This window comes from Triplophysa rosa, linkage group LG6, assembly GCF_024868665.1.
Source record: "Triplophysa rosa linkage group LG6, Trosa_1v2, whole genome shotgun sequence".
Taxonomy (NCBI): Eukaryota; Metazoa; Chordata; class Actinopteri; order Cypriniformes; family Nemacheilidae; genus Triplophysa; species Triplophysa rosa.
The window spans coordinates 14,717,930-14,740,883 of record NC_079895.1 but is presented as its reverse complement, the minus strand read 5'-3'; the positions used below and the strand labels follow the sequence as shown (position 1 = coordinate 14,740,883).

At 38.1% G+C, this 22,954-nt stretch overlaps 1 long non-coding RNA gene across 1 annotated transcript; it reads left to right on the top strand.

The window, feature by feature from the left end:
• Positions 1-10,356: 10,356 nt before the first annotated feature.
• Positions 10,357-12,779, top strand: LOC130555206 (uncharacterized). The gene is made up of 4 exons (XR_008963097.1): positions 10,357-10,846; positions 11,042-11,305; positions 11,600-11,675; positions 11,835-12,779. It is a non-coding gene; the product is annotated as an uncharacterized LOC130555206 (long non-coding RNA).
• Positions 12,780-22,954: the final 10,175 nt, after the last annotated feature.

Sequence of the window (22,954 nt, the reverse complement as noted above, 5' to 3'; positions counted from 1 at the left end):
AACCTGATGTTCTGAATATGGTAAGAGGCGTTACATTTCCGTCACACAATTGCAGTATTCCACCAATCACTACGCAGTAGAGAACTGGCCAATCATAGCACACCTCGCTTTTCAGAGCGATGAGCTTTGTAAAATATCCTCGCGTTTCAGAGAGGCGGGGCTAAGAGGAGATACAAACATGCACGGTATGTGGAAAATACAGCGCTTTTTAACCTTAAATCGTGTATACACATTGTAATACATCTAAAGCAAACAATAATATTCATTTTAGCCGCGTAAAATGACCCCTTTAATAGTATGCTTTCGTTGCAGCAAGCAGCTATAGCCTGCAATAAAATAATTTTATTAAACTGAAGGAAAAGTAAAAAATTTAAAGGGAACCCGGTGTATAGAGATGTATGGCTTAATGCGTTGTAATAGCCTTACACTACTAGCATTTGTCGTTAGAAACACATCAAATATTTTCAGTTCTTAAAAAACCCCTAAATGTAGTACTCATTTTAACCTCAGGAGGCCGCCATGTTCTTTTTCGATGACGTAATCTGTCCGTAATCTAAAACCGACACACTAATCAGTTCTTCAGTAAATATAAGGTTCTGTAGGATAATATATATGTGTGTGTGTGTGTGTGTGTGTGCGTGTGTGTGTGTGTGTGTGCGTGCGTGCGTGCGTGCGTGTGTGTGTGTGTGTAACAATGTTCACAGCAAGGGAGAAGGAGGAGGGAACCGGCGAACGTTGAACAACAAAACTTTAATAAACTAAACAAACAACAAAACGAAAGTAAAATCACATAATAACACATAATAAACATAACGTAAAGTCCAGGCCTGGTTCTCTCTCGTACTTTACTGTTGTCGCTCCTCCTTTTATATAATGCTAAAAGAAGAAAGAAAGAAAATAAAGACGCTGTTTGGTGTATTTTCCTACATTTTAATATTGTTTGTCAGAAACAACAGAAACATGCATATTAATAACCAAAATCATTTCGAATTTATCATATACACAATGTTTTACATTTTACAATGCATTTTATCCAGATTTTGACTTTTTGATGTTGATTTATCAACATCTGTAGCCTAACGTTATTGTCTTCTCTCCCTCGGTCATTAGCTGACGGGGGATAATATTCACGTGTGCTCTAATACAGAATAAATAACCAAACTGCAAGCATTATTATTGTGTTTATCAGTATATTCTCATAATGTATAAAGTATACGATTATGGTGGATGCTGATGTCTTAAATGTCTCAAAGGCGGTAGTTAAAGCTATGATTCAATGCACGCTCACCTTGAACATCTAATACTGAACGCCTACTTCTTTTATGGCTGGCAGGCTGGCTTGTGTCAAGAGGACATACCGCCACCTACTGTCCCTGTGTGTTTGTATATCTGATCTTATGTTTTACGTGTCATATTTTACTGTTATATATGGAAAACGTGTGTGCTTCGCTGTTGCGAAAGAGAACAGGTTTAGGTCGCAACCATTTGACATCACGGATTCTGACGCAAAAAATGGCGGCCTCCAAGTAAATATATTTTTTCAAAGTTCATGAATACTATGACAGTTACACTGTTTTTTTTTTTCATTTCATAATTATAAAGTCAATGCCATTGTTCATATATTAAGCCATACATCGCTCTATACCCAGGGATCCTTTTAAGGCTACAAAAAATTATAACTCTGTCTGTTTAATTGTCATCAAAAATCAGCTTATTGCCCCATCAGTCTTTCTCTGCAACTATCATTGGCAGTCTCACTCTCATCAGGCAGACAATATACAACACACACAAGGCATCCCATTTTACCTTGTCATTTTTTTAAACTGTAGGTCACTGTAGATTGTTTGGATTTACATCTTTTTGGCCAATATAATTGTTTGAAATTGTTATAGCTATTACCAATTTATTGGGGAATGTTTAAATTAAAACTTTATTGACATTAGTTTAAACATTTACAGTACATCAAATCGATATAATCTAACACAGATGTATGACAAAAGACAATAAATTCATTTATTATTGGGTTCTATAATTTACTTAAATGATTTCTTTAAATATTTATTTATAATGTTCATTAAAGTGATGTAATATTGCATCATGACAGAGAATCAGTGGTAATATCATCACATGATCTCTAGTTAAACAACAACTAAGGCTTAGCCTGACAGTTAGCCTGCCCCGGACCAGGCTAATTTCCCAGCATAAGTTGCCATAGTAACTGAGTTCTAACTATTTTAAGTTTGCTTTATGAAACCGAATCGACTGACAATAAATCTGACTTACCAAAATAAGCCTGGCTTATTTCATAATCTTGTTTTATGGAACAGCCCTCTGGTTCTGATACTGTTGACGACTCAGTTCAAACTCAAGTTCTTTTAGCCGTATCTCCAACCGAGGACCAAATAGCAGAGGTTGATCAATGGGATCTATGCTAATCGGTTTCACGGATCCAGACTCTGCCTCCGCAGCGTCTAATTCCTCAGAAATCGCCGAAACAGTTGAAACACCCGAGACCTCGCTCTCATCAGGTAAAACCTTCTTTTTAACCAACTCCATTTTCAACGCCTCTTTAATCTCACATCAAAGGACACATCAAAAAACTCCACAATCAATATTAAATCATCCTTACGACATTTATTAAATTTCTCTAATGTTGGTGCACAAGTAAATTCGTGCAACTCAAATTTAGACAACATAACAGCTGTAACTCCTCCCACACTTAAAGAAAACCGCCAGTCAAAGAAAACACATCACGAAAAATACAAAAATCGAAAGCATCAAACTTGTTTTAAAAGGCAATGAAAAAGTACAAAATATTTTATAAGACGAGCCCCCAATTCTGTTACGGCCCGTCTAGGGCCATGCCGCAACAGAAAAGATGCCTCAGACCCAAAATTCATCATGACAAATGTGTATTGAAAACAAATAATATGGGAACAACTTTCAGACTGATAATATGGGAACAACGCCAAAACAACAAACAAAACCCCACAACTTAAACCCCACTCCCTCTACATAACCTATAAAAAAAAAAAGATTACGATGGTTTTTCACACAAACACTTCCCTTCCTCCCTTACCCACATAAACAAGTAATAAGAAGGGGAACAATAAAAAAATGGCTTCTGAGTCCTACTGTCCCAAAGAAAAACAAGACAATTAAAACTGTGTAAAGTTTCTCATATTGATCACAAGCACAGGGTGCCTAACTTACAATCAACAAAACATAACAAAAACAGGCCCAAAACAATAAAAGAGCAAGCTGCTAGCCGGCTAGCAAGCTAACAATGAATGGAGAGGACAGGCTTTTAATGCCCTCCCTAAAACAGCCACACCAATCAGAAGTAGCTACCTATTAGCCAATGAATGGCCTCCATTCCTGCAACACACACTCAAACACAAGCATACAAGCAACCAGGGGTTGTAAAAGCCGGCACCCAGCCACAGCGCTGGCTTCCAGGTCCGATCCAGTCGGCTATCCAGTCTGTGTCAGCCGGCATCCAGTCCGTGTCAGCCTGTATCCAGTTCCTGTCCGGTCCAGCAGCGCCGGCACCCAGTCCAGGACCGGCCACAATGCTGGCTTCCAGGTCCTATCCTGTCGGCCATCCAGTCCGTGTCAGCCGGCATCCAGTCCGTGTCACCTGGCATCCAGTCCGTGTCTTTTGTGGACTTGTTCAGACTCTTGTGTTCCCCAGTTTTGCCCTTGTTTGGACTTTCCCCCTGAGTAGTATATATGCGGGTCATAGTGTCAAAATGATTGACAGGTATGATTGATGGGGTCATTGACCTTTGCGGAGGGGGGTTGGGGGTGTTGAATTACTTCCGGACCACCCACGTTGCGAGGGGGCCTTCCCCTTTGCGTTAACCTTTGACCGTATCCGCCCCCTTAGTGTGGTACCGCCCACGTCGCGGTTAGCTTTTGCCCTTTGGCAGTATCTGTCCACGTTGTGAGTGATTGTCCACGTCTCAAGTTGAACTTTTGTCCCGTATGTTTACCGAACATTTTTCTCCCTTTTCTGGAGATCATGTTTGGACATGTTTTTATGAGGTTGACACGCATCTTATGCGTGAATAAATAAAGCAACGAGTGATTAAATAAAGAAATGATTAATTAAATACATGAATAAAGCAACAAATAAGTAAAAAAAGCGGTGAATAAATAAAGAATTGGTTATATAAGTGATTAAATAAATAATGAATAAGTAAATACATGAATAAAGCAACGAATAAGTAAATAAAGCGGTGAATAAATAAAGAATTGGTTATATAAGTGATTAAATAAATAATGAATAAGTAAATACATGAATAAAGCAATGAATAAGTAAATAAAGCGGCGAATAAATAAAGAATTGGTTATATAAGTGATTAAATAAATAATGAATAAGTAAATACATGAATAAAGCAATGAATAAGTAAGTAAATAAACGAATGAATAAGTAACGCATTCAATATATATATTTAGTGGATGTGATAAAGCTGTGGTAAAACTTACGTTGGAGGAAAGACCGCATTCCTGACATTATACAGAGAAACCTCTTGTTTCAGACAGCTCTGTCCCCACCTGACAGCTGTAAATCACATGAAGCAATGCATGACGAATCGAGCTGTGGGGCTCCTGTGTGTTGCTAGAGTGTCCAATGCAATCTATATAATGTTAATGACAAACTATAATCTCGCTATATCTCTAACTAATCAGAAAACAACTTTCCACTAGCATTCTAAACATATCCGCTTTATTCATCATTACCTGTTTTGTTTAAAACTTAAACCATTCTCACACGTGTCTAATTGTACAGGGGCATCCATGAAAATGGCTTGACCAAATAAATGTTTGTATGTGTGCACAAGTGTTGAGCGGTTACCTTCCAGCGTTCATGTTTCTGAAAAATGAAAAAAAATCTGAGTATCCACTCTTCAAACTGTGTCTACAACACTGTATAATTAAACCACATGTTTTCCTAACTGCATGGAGCAGTGTCTTTTAATGGTGTCCATGATGTTCCCCCTATCCTGACTGTTTTCCTTCTGTCTGAGGAGATGCGAGTGCGTCCACCAACCAAGGGTGAAGAAAAACACATCTTTATTGCTGGTGTTCATAGCATCACAGCAGGCAGTTGGGTGATTCCTTAAAACACAAAGCAGATTTTGATTGAACAGCAAGAATCCGTAAATTGAATGTACGTCATGTTCATTTCATGAATGTGTTTTATATCATGCCTCCAGGTTGTATCATAAAATAAGTCTGCATAAGGTTTTCAAAATATTTTTTCTGTTTTTTGTTTGTTTTGTTTTTTTTAGATTAAAAATAAAAGTGATTCTATCAAAGGTATACCTTATAACATAATTGTTTATATGATTCTAAACTGATATTCTTTAGAACATTTAGAACAGTCAAATCTCACACATCCTGTTATTAAGAGTTGTCTTTGCACATCTGTTTTAGTGGTTAGTGTTAAACTGTGGCAACCCCTTAACACCTAGACACTATTCTAAGATTTACTGACATATAGAGCAGACTCTGAGTTCTTTTCAGCGTCAAACCTCTTTTATTAATTTGTGTTGGACATCTGATTGTGTAGCAAGGAAACTCAAGAAGTAGACATTCCATCCTACAGTAAGTGTTTCTGTTTACTTTTAGTTTAAACAAGGTTTTAATTGTTGTTGTTGTTAAACAGTTTGCTTTAGATCCAAACTTTACATGCACAAAGTATACGTTGAATCACCTTTTCTTCTTTTTATCCTCACCATTTTCTTATGTTTTGTTTTTGAGTGTCTATTGAATATACTAGGCTATATTTTCTTACACAAAGCAACTGAGCAATAGAGGTCTTCTTTGCAAGGATATGAAGTAAATAGCTTTATATATTTTTTTTTTTTCATACTCAGATTGCACAGGTTGCGTGCTGGATTGTGTACTACAGGTAAGTGGTAAAATGTAGTTAAATTTAGGAAACTTTTAAAAATATATCCTTAAAATAAACCTAAAAAGTGGCTAAAGCATGCAAGAAAAATGGTCAACTTGTGCAGACAATACATCATCTGAAGCGCTGTGAATTGACTTCTAATGAGCAAAACATGCTGTATAGTGCTCTCAAGATAGAGATGCTCCGGTTTCAGCTCTTAGAGCGTTCCTGATTTAAAAGTTTATTTATCATATTCAGCCAAATGCTTGTGTTTTCATCTTTTCTTGACTGCTCTATAAGTACTTTCAAACATACATTGCATTTTAATTTGCCTTCACCTTGTCTTTCAGTGATGTAGACTTGCATCGGCATATGAAGGTAAGTCCACATGCATTACCCATTCCAAATCTCACATGTCAGCAAATGACAGACATAAAGATACACTTCTTAAACTGCATGTCCGCTATAGACCAGTGCTTCGGAAGTCGTAATTTAGTTGATACCCTATTTGTCTTAATGAACAGATTTACCTTATGAGCAAATGATTAAATCCTAATACCAAACTACGATATACAACGTGAATGCAACATCTATCTCGCGCTAACAACAATTTTGCTCAAGACTTTTTGACTTACATATCCATAAAACATTTTTACACATCTTAAATTTTTTACATTTTTATCATTTTAACATATGCGTTTTAGTCGGTACGAAGTTGTCAGGCTTTACACTTATGTTTTATATAAGGTTTTGAAACGTTGTTCTAATATTTATGGCTTTCTGCGTATTCACGGCTTTGAGTCATCCACACATGTTGGTTTCATACATGTCTCACTAAAGCTAACCGGCGAGATGTTGTTCCGTCCTCAACACCAGGAGCGTCTCAAAAGCGAATCGGCTGAATTCGTGAGACCACGTGATTTTCTAGTCCGACGTTGTTTTTCTGAATTTTTCGTGTTTTAGGGGTTATACCATGGGAAAGTAAGAAAAAAAAATGGTTAGGTTTGTGCAGTTTTTGTAGTGCTTATTGCTATGTCATTCTTTGTTCCCTTATGTTTTGCTCCACTTAAAAAACAATTATTTTATTACAAAATAACCTAACAAAATAAGATTTTGTTTGAGGATAAACCTCTTGTCGTGCATTTCGGGTCTCCTTCCAAGGATGCAATGTGAAATACGTACGGAAGTCTGCACAAGGACATTTATTTTGACATAGAACTGTGCGGCTTGGACATGGCGTCCGTCAAAAATAGGCTAGCTGCGCATTAAAGATCGGGCAACACACTCAGTTTCTGCCTATCTCATATTAATCTTGAGTGCCTATACAGTAGTATTGCATACGTCGTATCTTCGAAGAGTGTTTAGTTTGATCAAATTTACAAAAGACAGATACAGCTGTGCGATTATTTCCGGAAAAACACAAGCTGCTATAGGTGGGTCTAGTGGGTAGAGTGGGATGGAACTACAGCACGAGCACACAACACATCATCACTAGGGCTGAAACGATTCCTCTAGTAATTCGAATACAAAAAATCATTGAGGCAAAATTTTTTTTGCCTCGAAGCTTTGTTTAATCCATTTAAGTACAGTACACACGGAGCGCTGCGTTTCCCCACGGACCGTTATTACTGATGCACAGCCCGCTAAACTCTATTCATGTTACAGGGCTCTCAAGTCTCACGCATTCACCGTGAGACACACGCATTTGAGTCTGTTCACACGCTCACACGTATGGCTCATGCTGATGAATAAGTGATCGCTTATTGAAATGGTGAACTGCTATTTTACTTAGTTTTAGTCTATTTTGCGAGCGAAACTTGTTTTCCGGCTGCATTGAGTCCATCAAACTAGATGCGGACTAGTGGACACCGAATCCTGTTATTTACACGTCATCTGACTGGTCTGCGTGTCTGAGTGAATGAACTGCACAGTTTAACATGCTACACACGTGATGCTCATGAATTTGTCTGCGTCTGCGCTGAATGAGGACATGAACTTCACCTCCAGAGTTGCTCTGAGAGTTTATTTCACGAACATGTTATTGTTTGAGTGAAGAAACAGACGTACTAAAAAATAATCGTCTTCCGACAACCTGCCAAAATAAAAGTCATAGGCTATACATTACTATTTAATAGTTAAAAAAAGAAACTAAAACTAATTTATATAAACTAAATGCATCATGCATAAGCTGAAGTTAGTTGTTTACCTTTGAAATTATTCTTTCTTTCTTTTTTATACATGTTTATTATATATATATATATTTGTATTATATTGCATTTTTTAATTTAATATGGCAATGGAATGTACTAAATGGGTTTAGTTTTCACAGATATTAATGTATGCAATCTCAGCAATAAAAACTTTAATTGTTCTAAAAAGGAAACAAATTAGTTGTTTTACTCATTTTAAGAGACCTGTCTTATTTTCTCTTGTATATTTAGTATTGCTTTTTAATAAAGAAAAAGTACTTATTATCCGAATACCCGATTAATCGGTGGAATAATCAGTAGAATACTCGATTAGTAAAAGAATCGATAGCTGCAGCCCTAATCATCACATTAATCCCTTCGTGTTCCTACATTATGCACGTACGCGCCGATTGTCAAGAAAACACAGATTTATGACTTAGTTTGACTTACCGCAGTTCATGTCAGGCATCTTTTAGCACTGGGGCCGCGCCATCTATCAGTTTCAAAGGATCTCTAAATCCAGCGTTAAATGCACCGTTTATATAATATCATCTCCGAAATGCCTTGAACAAATAGACACACAAACTTCGCTATCGGAAGAGTAACGAGCTGCAGCGCAGCCCATCCTGACACAGCGCGCACAATCTTGATGGTAAGCGGGTCTCGCTCGTCGGTTGGCTCGTGGGCGGGCTCTTTCGCCTTTGCCTTGCTTTTCCGGGAGAATGGACAATAGAAGGAATAGGATCCCTGTGACGACAGTATCGTCATGTATCGTTGTCTCATTTTTCGCACGAGATCTCATTGTTATTAGTTTGTTTGAGGTCATGTTCTTGGGTTCTTGTATGTTTGCTTTGATTTAATAAAAAACAGATTTTACATCCAAAATCTACTTCTTCTTAATTTTCCTATTTTATTACCTATCTATTATTTTTGTTATTCGTGTATGTGATATTTATTCTTGTACATTGTCACCAGTTTTTCACAAAATGTGTATTCAGGCCCTGTGAGTTGAATATACTGTAAGGCTGATAATGTGTAGTTTACAGTATAGGTGTATTTTTACTAAACACAGCATTTACTGTAGGTTATTTCTTCCTTGAAAAAGAAAGTGAAGTTGATCTGGCAAAAAACCTGTCGTACATACATGGAATAGTTGAAACATTTAAAAGTCTTACTATTATTTGCTATTACTACTGATATTATTTGCTTGCATTATACGCATATGAAAACTGCTACATGTAATTAGGTTACAGGAGTTATGTCAGCTTTTTATCGTTGCGTGTGATTCCCTTTTTCCGTGAAAGTATGAATATTAATTGTTCTGTATTATTAGTATGCATGAGCTATTTTTGTAAAACATTATATTGGCATATCAAAAAGATACATTTTAAATTTAAATTCTATCAAAATGTAACTATGTTCTTATAATGCAGTGTGCATTTTTCATCTGTTCAGATTTTAAATCGTCAATTGTTTCCTGAAACAGGCCTAGTCATACCATACCAGTGTTTATGATTCAGACATAATGTGTCTCCAACAACTAAATCAGAACATTGGAAAATCAACACAAGTCATGAAACTCCTCTAAAACTAGACACATTATGTCTGAATCATAAACACTGGTATGGTATGACTGGTATGGTAAGTCAAAAAGTCTTGAGCAAAATTGTTGTTAGCGCGAGATAGATGTTGCATTCACGTTGTATATCGTAGTTTGGTATTAGGATTTAATCATTTGCTCTTAAGGTAAATCTGTTCATTAAGACATGTGAGATTTGGAATGGGTAATGCATGTGGACTTACCTTCATATGCCGATGCAAGTCTACATCACTGAAAGACAAGGTGAAGGCAAATTAAAATGCAATGTATGTTTGAAAGTACTTATAGAGCAGTCAAGAAAAGATGAAAACACAAGCATTTGGCTGAATATGATAAATAAACTTTTAAATCAGGAACGCTCTAAGAGCTGAAACCGGAGCATCTCTATCTTGAGAGCACTATACAGCATGTTTTGTTCATTTGAAGTCAATTCACAGCGCTTCAGATGATGCATTGTCTGCACAAGTTGACCATTTTTCTTGCATGCTTTAGCCACTTTTTAGGTTTATTTTAAGGATATATTTTTAAAAGTTTCCTAAATTTAACAACATTTACCACTTACCTGTAGTACACAATCCAGCACGCAACCTGTGCAATCTGAGTATGAAAAAATATATATATATATATAAAGCTATTTACTTCATATCCTTGCAGAGAAGACCTCTATTGCTCAGTTGCTTTGTGTAAGAAAATATAGCCTAGTATATTCAATAGACACTCAAAAACAAAACATAAGAAAATGGTGAGGATAAAATGAAGAAAAGGTGATTCAACGTATACTTTGTGCGTGTAAAGTTTGGATCTAAAGCAAACTGTTTAACAACAACAACAATTAAAACCTTGTTTAAACTAAAAGTAAACAGAAACACTTACTGTAGGATGGAATGTCTACTTCTTGAGTTTCCTTGCTACACAATCAGATGTCCAACACAAATTAATAAAAGAGGTTTGACGCTGAAAAGAACTCAGAGTCTGCTCTATATGTCAGTAAATCTTAGAATAGTGTCTAGGTGTTAAGGGGTTGCCACAGTTTAACACTAACCACTAAAACAGATGTGCAAAGACAACTCTTAATAACAGGATGTGTGAGATTTGACTGTTCTAAATGTTCTAAAGAATATCCGTTTAGAATCATATAAACAATTATGTTAAAAGGTATACCTGTGATAGAATCACTTTTATTTTTAATTTTAAAAAAAAACAGAAAAAATATTTTGAAAACCTTATGCAAACTTATTTTATGATACAACCTGGAGGCATGATATAAAACACATTCATGAAATGAACATGACGTACATTCAATTTAAGGATTCTTGCTGTTCAATCAGAATCTGCTTTATGTGTTTTAAGGAATCACCCAACTGCCTGCTGTGATGCGATGAACACCAGCAATAAAGATGTTTTTTTCTTCACCCTTGGTTGGTGGACGCACTGGCATCTTGTCAGACAGAAGGAAAACAGTCAGGATAGGGGGAACATCGTGGACACCATTTAAAGACACTGCTCCATGCAGTTAGGAAAAACATGTGGTTTAATTATACAGTGTTGTAGACACAGTTTGAAGAGTGGATACTCAGATTTTTTTTCATTTTTCAGAAACATGAACGCTGGAAGGTAACCGCTCAACACTTGTGCACACATACAAACATTTATTTGGTCAAGCCATTTTCATGGATGCCCCTGTACAATTAGACACGTGTGAGAATGGTTTAAGTTTTAAACAAAACAGGTAATGATGAATAAAGCGGATATGTTTAGAATGCTAGTGGAAAGTTGTTTTCTGATTAGTTAGAGATATAGCGAGATTATAGTTTGTCATTAACCCTATATAGACTGCATTGGACACTCTAGCAACACACAGCAGCCCCACAGCTCGATTCGTCATGCATTGCTTCATGTGATTTACAGCTGTCAGGTGGGGACAGAGCTGTCTGAAACAAGAGGTTTCTCTGTATAATGTCAGGAATGCGGTCTTTCCTCCAACGTAAGTTTTACCACAGCTTTATCACATCCACTATATATATATATTGAATGCGTTACTTATTCATTCGTTTATTTACATACTTATTCGTTGCTTTATTCATGTATTTAATTAATCATTTCTTTATTTAATCACTCGTTGCTTTATTTATTCACGCATAAGATACGTGTGAACCTCATAAAAACATGTCCAAAAACATGTCCAAACATGATCGCCGGAAAAGGGAGAAAAATGTTCGGTAAACGTACGGGACAAAAGTTCAACTTGAGACATGGACAATCACTCACAACGTGGACAGATACTCCCAAAGGGCAAAAGTTCACCATGACGTGGGCAGTACCACACTAAGGGGGCGGATACGGTCAAAGGTTAACGCAAAGGGGGAGGCCCCCTCGCAACGTGGGTGGTCCGGAAGTAATTCAACCCCCCCCCACAAAGGTCAATGACCCCATCAATCATACCTGTCAATCATTTTGACACTATGACCCGCATATATACTACTCCCCTGGACTCTTGTGTTCCCTTATTGTTATTTATCATGTTTCCCTGTTTTTTTTTTTTGTCGGTGTCACAGTCTGTTTTGTCTTGTTTGTCACCTTGAGGAGCGCCAGGATGTCGCTCCTTAAGGGGGAGCTTCTGTCATGATTCTGCCTCGTTATGTCATGTCTTTCTTGGTGTTGTGGCAGGATCATGGCAGAGCCTCATGTTTTGTGTGGAGAGAGACATTTATTGTTGTTGTGGCTTGCCATACACTCTCTGCGATCTCGTGTCTGCTCCCGCCATCTCGTTTCCTCATTATTGATCATTAATTAGTTCATGCCCTGCACCTGTTCCCCTCTTGATTTATCCCCTTTATAATGCCCTTGTGTTTTCTATCTTGTGCTGGTTCATAGTGATTGTATGGTGAGTTCCTGTGTCTTGTCAAGTTTAGTCTAGTGTAGTCATTTGTAAATTATGTCAAGTGTTAACTTTAGTCTTGTTTAAGTGTAGTTAGTCTTAGTCCTGTCTTGTCATGTTATTATATTGCCCTGGTTTTTTTTGTTTTACCCCCCGTGGGTTTTTGGTTTTGTCTTTATTATTATTATTATTATTATTAAACGTCTTGTTAACCCCTTACCCGCTGTCTGCACCTGGGTCCTCTATCCTTGTCTCAACACTACGATCATGACACTGAATTTTAAAATGAAGGAACATGCTCAACCACCTTTAAGATGCAAGGCTGCATTTAATAATTTCTAAAAGTGCTGCTATATACTCATGTAAGTTTGCTATTTAAAACGTAAAGTATTTAATAAGCATTACATACAGAACATCACATATAATCACCCCAGTCGCTGCAACTACTAATGCAAGTGCAATGTGCTGAACAGATCAACAGTTAGAAAAAGTATGGAAATGTTGAAGGATTGTAATGTTGAAGGATTATGGACACAAGGCAATATTACAAGTGTTGACAATGATATACACCCAATAGTACTGGGATAAAGTAGTAACTCAACATTATAACTGAGTCCCAAATAATGGCGCTGACTGAGAGATGAGTGTAAAATGGGATACGCCTTTGAAATAAAGGTTGAAATAAAATGCAAAATCTTGCATCATGCGGTGTTGAAATGTATATATTATACAAAAAATGGGATTTACCTGACTAACCATACCTGATATGAAACAGCTGAAGACCACATTTGCCTTTTATCATTATCTGTCCTTTGGGACCAATAATGCAGTGCAGCCAAGCACTCGACAATAAAACTGTCAGTGATCACAGTGATTAGTTTTCTCTCTCCTGAAGAATATCTTTATCTAATTTCACATGAGTCAGTAGCCTCTAAGGAGTGAACACCACAGCAGGTAATTAACTTTGAACGTAGATCAAGAGGAGGTGCTGCATGGTTACCAGTTATCTGCTGTTGATAAAGTGAGCTCAACCCTTGCCAGATCAGCAGCGGTTGGATTTGTTGGATAGCTGTGACGCAGGAGCACATAAGGATTTGTTGTTACATGTCGATGATTTGTATGTTAGAATAGCATTTTTGCAGTGTTGATGAATTTTCATAGTTACAGAGAAATCATTCATGTGCATCCTTAAAATTTTAAGATTCTCAAGACACTTGGGTTTCCTCAGATGGCACACTGGCAGAACACCCTGGAGAACTTTGGAAACCCTTTCAGATCTCTGTGAAACCTCTCATGCAAGAACTGCTAACAGTCTTCTTCAGTGATATAATATATTAAACTAATTAAAGGATTCAAGATAAACATTGAAGCTCTTGAATAAATTCAAGGGTTCCCATAGGTTCAGCAAGCATGTGCTTAAAAGACCGCAAATGGTGCTTTGAGACATTTTTCATTTTTATGGTGTAGATATACATTTTAGCAAACAAGACTGCAAAACTAAATTCCTAAATATGCATCCAAAACACGCACCTCACAAGAGGGATTAGGCTTTAAACTAAATCCGCCCATAGGTTTTAGAATACTGTTGTGCAATGATCAGAACATCCACAAGGCTCAATAAATGAATTAGTCAGAAGAGGGGGCAGAAAAAGGCTCAGTGGTATGATGAATGTGCCATCATTTGTTCCACTACCTGGAAAGAAAAGTGGTGAGGATGAAATGATTTCCCTCCACATTAGAAAATTGTTGTTGCCAAAGATAAAGAAGTAAAAGGAATTTCTCATCTATGTGCAGATGCAAACAGCCGTTCAATTTGCATTTACGCATTTGGCAGACGCTTTTACCCAAAGCGACTTACATTGCATTATATTATACATTTGTATCTGACTACGTGCAATCCCTGGGATCGAACCCACTATCTTGTCGTTGGTAACACCATGCTCTAACCACTGAGCTATAGGAAAGCTAATTTGAAGCGAAGCCCCAATTATTTTATATCCAACAAATATGCAATTTCTCTTGACCAGTTTCTGTTTGTTGATTGCAAAATAATGACAATAATGAATGAAATGACTAAATAGGCCAGTGGGTAAGAACTGAAAAAGCAATTGTCTTAAATGGTTGGATTGTGAGAAATAGTTTTCAGTTTATTAAACAGATTACTACACCGCAATTTCATAAATCATCAGCTTCACTGTGTTTTTATATTTACAGGTTTTCCTATTAATATTAATTGTTTTTCTCAGAATGTGGTACATATAGTGTGCTAACCTAGAGAATGGCAAAAGTCTTAAATTATGCCATTTTTGGATGGCACAGACGTTGTTGCACATATAAAGCCTAAATATTGTTGTCTGTACCTTTTAAAGGATTTTAATTGCTCTCATCTTAGGAATTCACATTAGATGTCTGTGCAAGCATGTGATGAGTCTATGAGTGACAGTCAATCACTCTTTAAACTGTGATGGCTTCAAAGTGTCATGGCTTTAAAAGGACCACCTCTCACGGGTTTATCAAGCGTGACACTTGTGCCGCAGCCGTAATGTCGCTCAGTTCTCTTGTAGAGTGATGTCGTTATTTGTCACTGAAGCACAAGCATCTCAATAAAGACATATGAATGTCTCAATGAAGCACACAGAAAAGCATTCACGTATTGCTATTGTTAACCAAGGGCCATTTTAGGATAAATGTAATCCTAGGTTATCTAGTTTTATGTTTAACATTGTTCATACTTTACCCTGGTCATTCAGGGTTCATGATTTCACACTATATTTCTGTATTATTACCCTGTATTATAGGGTTCTAATGTTCTGAACTAGATGTTTATTAGATAGAAATTAAACATTGGTTTTGCAGATTCTATTTTGAATATTAATGTAGTTGTAACAGTTGTAATGTAAGTGTTTTTGTATTTCATGTGCTGTAATTTAAATCTGCATTCACTTTCCAGTGCAAATCATTTTAGACCGGCCACTAGGGAATCTCTAATGGCAGTCTATTACCTAAAGGAGTGCTTATATGAAAATTTGCTGACCCAAATAATCAGACAACACATTCAATGCAACGTGTATTCCAATAGTCAGCACTTATATGTAAGAACCTTCTGTCAGCAAAAAAGAAGAAAAATAAAGGCAAATAGATTTACATATAGTTTACAATAGTTTTTTACATGACCTTACACTTGAGAGACCAGAAGATGTGTATAAAGTGATTAGATGAGGAGCAGCTTGATGACCATTAGTAATAAAAAGTAGCTTTAATTGACTATATGCACGCAGGGTGATGACGTCTGGCAAACGTCTACGTGATGACGTCTACTAAAATCTCAGCCGGCTAAGCCACTTCCGCTCTAATAGTGCTGAGGTAATTTGTCACAAGCGATAAGGATGTTTACCAAATAAAATGTTCAAATTTCAGCAAACCGACAGCACTACGGGCCCTATTGTACACTATATATATATATAGTATTATTTTATTGAAATAGAAAAAAAATGAAATAGATTGTATCATAGAATGCATGGTAGCATTTCTATACTAAAGTATACTAAACTTTTTAATAATTTTAATCTGTTATATACAGAACACTATTAGCTGAAGTGTGTGTGTCAATTTCAAGATGTACATTAGTGATAGTAGCTGTAAAATTGTCTTTGTAATTTGACTGATATATTCATAGCATCAGTAAACAGGTATGTGTATTAAAATATGATCACATAATTAAATGGGCATATCAATTAAAGTGAAAGTTCACCCAAAAATGAAAATTCTGTCATCATTTACTCACCATCGTCATTTCAAACCTGTATGACTTTCTTCTGAACAAAACAAACGAAGATATTTTGAAGTTGGTAACAGAACTGCGACTACACCCATTCACTTCTATTGTATGGACACAAAACCAATGCAAGTGAATTTGTGCCAGTTAACAACATTCTTCAAAATATCTTCTTTTGTGTTCTGCGGAAGAAAGTCATACAGGTTTGAAACAAAAAGAAGGCAAGTAAATGACGACTAGATGATGATTTGAATTCATTTTCTTTTATTGGGTGAACTATCACTTTAATGCCAGTGTCAAAGATGTATGTAACAATGTATCAAGAAAAACTTCAAATTCGTTTATACCATGGGCCATTTAACCATTTAGTTGTAGATAGACTGGCATCATATAAAACGAAAATGCCATTGGACTTTACATAAAAAACAAGCCTCTCGTTCACCTGGCTCTGAGGGATAACAGATGTTAGACATTATCGTATGCTTGTCCTAGTTCATGGCATGGACTTCTCTGGTATCATTTCCTTATTAGGATATGTACCTAGGGCAATCTAGTCAACAAGGTGTGTGCAGAGGATCTATACCAAGGGCAAAATTGATGTTGTGGTCTTTAACAGGCGTGTTGTGGTTGTCTTTGGAAGCAGGTCCACCATTGGGTCTGGATACGGACGGGATCCTGCTGACTATGCAATCTTGCAGGCCTTTAAAGAATACACAAATAAACAAACTCTTTTGACTCCATTACAGAGTACAGATTGTGCAATGGTGGTGTAGTACAAAAGGAAACCAACTAAACATGTTTTTTTTTTAGAAAATGTATGCTGCAGGTTTTCTTATTACCAGCATTGTACCACAATCAAAAGCAACAGTTGTGATAGTTCATCCTGTTTACTAAACAAACACATACAAATAACAGTTTCCTTGTGATTTATGTATGCCAGTATAATGTATTATACATTATATACTCTCCAATAGTATTAAATGTGTCAGTAGCTTACCTTAATGGTCACTGACAATCCCACTCTGGATTTTACATCCACCAACGAATTTCTGTAACATGCACACTGAATGTTAACATTACATGACAACATTTTTTAAAAATAAAGATGTAAAATAAATACATAAAAAGAATAAATGCTGACCAACTTCCTAGAAATAAATCAACTGTCACGAATGGTGGGTGGTGAGAGACACAGAGACAGAGGACCCAGGTGCAGACAGCGGGTACGGGGTTAACACAAACTTTAATAAATAAAAAGCAACAAAACAAAGACCCACGTGGGGGTAAAGTAACAAACATGGAAACAGGAACAAGACTAACTAAACTAACAGGACTAGACTAAAACACATCACAACTACAAAATAAACTAACTCAAAGACAGGAACTCATTACACAAACACGACACAGTACAATGAACCAGCACGAGACAGAAGACACAAGGGCATTATAAAGGGGATAAATCAAGAGGGAATAGGTGTGAGACATGAACTAATCAACAAACAATAACGAGGAGACGAAAGGGCGGGAACAGAGACGCCACACCGGAGAGTGGAAGACCAACAGGGACAAAACGTCACTCTCCACATAAAACAAGAGGTTCTATCATGGTTCTGCCACTAGGTCAAGAGAAGCAAGACAAGGTGGGGCAGAACCATGACAGAAGCCCCTCCTTAACTCTCCACATAAAACAAGAGGTTCTATCATGGTTCTGCCACTAGGTCAAGAGAAGCAAGACAAGGTGGGGCAGAACCATGACATCAACATGCTTTGCTCCCATCTAAATTGAATGACCTTTTGCAAAGGACAATTAATTGCTGTTACTTTTTCTTCTTCCCATCAAATGTTTACTTGATAAGGGAAAGCATGGTTATTATGAAAATATGCATGGTTCATACATTGTTGTACATGGTAAATACATTGTTGCAGATTCATTTCAGTTGGGTTATTATAGAGAGCAGGGGCGTAGCCAGAACTTTTTTTAGAGGTGGCCAGGTAAGACCCAGTGATTTTATTAGGGTGACCAAAAAATCCTTACATACAGAAATTCTTGAACTTCTACTGTAATTTACACCAATTCTTCATTACGCATGGTTTGCTGGTCAAAAACATACACAAAGAACGTAAGGTAAACAATTTATTTGCAATGCTTTCATGTGCTAACATTATTTAAAAATAATTTGCTAGCTATCATTTGCAGTAAGTTAGTATTTTTTTTAATAGAAAATAAACATTGCAGTACCCCAACTAAAACTTTCGCGAAAATGTAATTAATTAATAAAATCCAGTTAAACAAGACTGATTTTACTGACCTGATCCTTCTGCTCGCGATGAACTTCCATATTACACAGACAGTACAGTCACGAAGCGGTTAGCAGCTGTTCAGCTATAGCGCTCAGACTGTTCGCGTCAGTGCGTCAGCGTATGACATCATATTAATGCGAGAGTAATGTTCTCGCGTTACTTTCAGTGCATACGCTAAATGATCTGTGCAGCACTCCGTAAACTCCGACACACATCTTAAAACTGCTTCGCAGTTCGCATAACAGAGGTGGCCAGATAGGTGGCCATCATTCAGGGGTAGCCGTGGCCACCCATGGCCACCATGTAGCTATGCCCCTGATAGAGAGCAACAGGGAAGATACAGATATAAAGAAGTATAGCTTAATTAAAATAAAGCACCGATGTTTACCGTCTTCGAATGTTGATCTGTACATTAAGTCAGACAGCTTTTTTTCACAGCCCTGTAACGTTATAAGATCATAGTGTTTCAGCAGGTTCCACCGCAAGGGCGAAGAGACAATGTAATATAAACTGTCATGGCTCTGCTTCCTTAGTCATGTTTTTCTTGGTCCTGTAGCAGAGCCATGACAAAGTCTTTGGTTATGTGTGGAGAGAAACATATTATTGTCCGTTTGACAATAATATACGTTCTCTCCAGTGTCTTGTCATTGACCCCATTCCTCTCGTTTCCTCGTTATCTTTCCCTGAGTGTTTAATGTCCCTCACCTGCCCCATGTAATTATCCCTCGTTTGTCTTCTCTATTTATACCCTCTTGTTTCTTTGTCCTGTGCTCGTGTATTGTACTGTTTACGTTCGGTCCGTGTGTATGTGCTGTGTCCTGATGGTCCCTGTGTTGCCAGAGTCTATTGTCCCTGTTTCAGTAAGTGTTTAGTTTAGTCAGTTTTTCCTTGTCTAGTGTTGTCTTAGTTTAGTTTATTTCGTGAGTGTTCCTGTTTAGTTTGTATTATTGTATTCCCCTGTTGTAGTGTTTTACCCCCTCGTGGGTTTTTGTTTTGTCTTCTATTTGTTTAATAAAATAAGTTGTGTTAACCCCTTCACTGCCGTTGCCTGCGCTTGGGTTCTTCTGCCTATTCGTGACATAAACATATTTGCGCAGCTAGCATGTAACATATATTACCAGTAGTGATATGGATAGTTAGCAAATATGGTATTAGCTAGCAAGTTCAGTTCGGCCAATTTCTCAGCAGAAACATTTATACTTAGCCATTTTGCCTGCTAAAGATGGCAAGCTTTGCCGCTGAACTGCTATAATAATGCTGCCTTCATGTGCTCTTGGAAATTCGATAATTCCCACTTAAACCTGGAAATAATTTATGGAACGGTGCTCTTTTAATGTTAGCAGATACTTGCAATGTTTAAATGCTACTAAATCATTAGTAACATTAATGTTTTAATGTTACTAGATACGTACAATGTTACTAAATCGAGACGTTACTTCCTGATTGAAGTGGGAATTTCCGAGAGCATAATTCCTCTTCAAATAACAAATAAACTAATGTGTTTTCCAGCTAAAGATTTGCAAAATTACAATAAAATGATTATAAATACATACTTATACATTTATTTACAGCTTACCTTTGCACAGTTTTCCGCCAACAATCAGTTCTGCTTCAGTGAAAACACTCTGTATGAATGTTTTCAGTCAGGATTTCGCTCCAAGCATAAGTACAGAAACCGCCTTGGTGAGAGTAACTAATGATCTGTTAATGGCTGCTGATGATGGGTTTTTATCGATTCTTGTTTTGCTTGATTTAAGTGTAGCCTTTGATTCCATCTCACACTCTATATTGCTGAACCGGTTATCTACTATTGGTATCTCTGGTATTCCTCTCGCCTGGTTCACTTCTTATCTCTCTAACCGTACACAGTTCGTAAAACTAAAAAGTTTCCATTCCCAACCCTCTTCAGTTAGCTGTGGCGTTCCTCAAGGTTCTGTCCTAGGTCCTTTATTGTTTCTGATCTATCTTCTCCCACTTGGTAATATTTTTTCCAAATTTGGATTTAAATTTCACTGTTATGCTGATGACACACAACTTTATGTATCTACTAAGCCTGACTCCATTCTTCCACATGTCTGTCTCACTAACTGTCTACATGAAATAAACATTTGGTTTTCTGCTAATTTTCTTAAGCTTAATGGTAGCAAGACTGAAGTTCTCCTTATAGGCACTAATTCAAGTCTTTCTAGGTCCTCCAGTTTTTCTTTATACATCGATGGATCTTTCGTCTCACCTTCTCGCCAGATTAGGAACTTGGGGGTCATCTTTGACAGCACTCTTTCATTTGAAGCTCACATTAATAGTATAACTCGGTCCTGTTACTTTCATCTTCGTAATATTGCTCGCCTTCGTTCATCTCTTACCCCACAGAGTACTGCCATTCTTGTCCACTCACTTGTCACTTCTCGCATTGACTACTGTAATTCTCTCTTATTTGGTTTACAACACAAGCTTCTCCATAAACTACAACTGATTCAGAATTCCGCTGCTCGTATCATAACCCGGACTCCATCTATACAACACATTACCCCATCTCTTCAACAGCTTCATTGGCTTCCTATCAAATCTCGCATTGAATTTAAAATTCTTCTTCTCACTTATAAAAGTCTCCATAACCTCGCTCCACTTTACCTCTCAGATCTCATTCGCCTCTACGTTCCTTCTCGAACTCTCCGTTCTTCTTCACTGGGTCTCCTTCACACAGCTATGGCCCGTTTAACCACCATGGGTCACAGAGCCTTTAGTCGGGCTGCTCCTCTTCTTTGGAATACTCTCCCCGCTAACATCCGTAATTTAGACTCGTTACCTCAATTTAAAGCTAAACTCAAAACTCACTTATTCAGAATAGCCTATCCTACATGATTATTATGATTTTTTTTCGTAACTACTGTTTTTCTTTCTGTGTTTTATTGATATTTGTTGTTGTCTTTATTACTTCTGATGTACGGTGACTTTGAGTGGTTTGAAAAGCGCCTTAAATAAAATGCATTATTATTATTATTTTATTGTATTATATTTTTATTATAATATATATTATTGTATTATATATTATTATTATTATTACTTGTAATGCAGCATTGGCATCTCGGCAGTTCCGGAGGTGGCAAAGAGCAAATTTCCTTCTAAAAGAGCAAATTTCTCCAGCGTGGCATGGCCCGCTGCTCTCGTGGGTGCAACGCACTCATCGAGGAGGGGGACGGACACGATGTCTGCCTCAGGTGTTTGGGTCTCTGGCACGCTGAGGCAGCCTTTGTGGATACGTCCTGCCTGCACTGCCGGCGGATGGCCATCCAGACGTTGCGGTCACGGGTGGCTGTGTTCTTTATGGACACAGCCACCAACCCGTCTGCTACCCGCTCTGAGACTGCAAGGGCTACGGCCCTGCCGTCCGCTTCGGTTAGCACCGGGGGTGATATGGGGATGACTGTGAGCGTCAAACCGTCAGCCGCAGGCTCACGGACCGTTCACGCCCCGTCTCACTCGTCTGATCGTCCCCCAGGAGACGGTTCTACCCTGTCTTGTTCCTCAGTCACGTACTCGGGAGTGCGTGACGACGATGAGATGTCGCTTGCTGCATCGGAGGGCGACCTGTTGGCATCCGACCCCGACGAATCCTCGGAGCTCCCTCCCTCGGGGGGTCGAGCCCAGGATGAAGCGGACGTCGAGATGTCATCCATGCTATTCTGGGCCGCCACAAGCATTGGGTTGCAGTGTACCACACTGCCTCCTCCCCAGCGCTTGCGGCTGGATACGTGGTACCTCGGGTCTGAGCGTGGCTCCAAGCCGCGCCCGGCCCCGGTCCCGTTCTTCCCGGAGGTGCATGAGGAGCTCAGTAAGTCGTGGAACGCCCCCCTCACGGCAGACCAGCTCTGTCGCCCTTACCTCCCTCGATGGTGGGGCAGCCAGAGGCTATGTTGAGCTTCCCCAGGTGGAGCGTGCTGGAAAAGAGCAAGCTCTCCCCTGTGCAGAGCATCCTCTTTCTCGGTATGGAACTCAACTCTGTCTCCATGACAGCGCGACTGACTACAGAGCGTGTCAGTCAGTGTTGAATTGCCTGAAACTTTTCAGACAATCAGCGGTCCCCCGAAACAATTTCAGAAATTTGCTCTTTTAGAGAAAAAACTCAAACACTTCTGGAACCGCCGAGACGCCCAGGGGAAGTCGCCGCAGGAAGGGACAGTCCGCTGCACCACGTCGTAGAACCGGCAGTCTTGTAGTTACTATTTGTAGCGAAGTCTGTTGATCATGAGCGAAGGCTCCGAAGAACAAAAAGGTGAATGAATGAGGCACGCCGTCTCCCTTTTATACC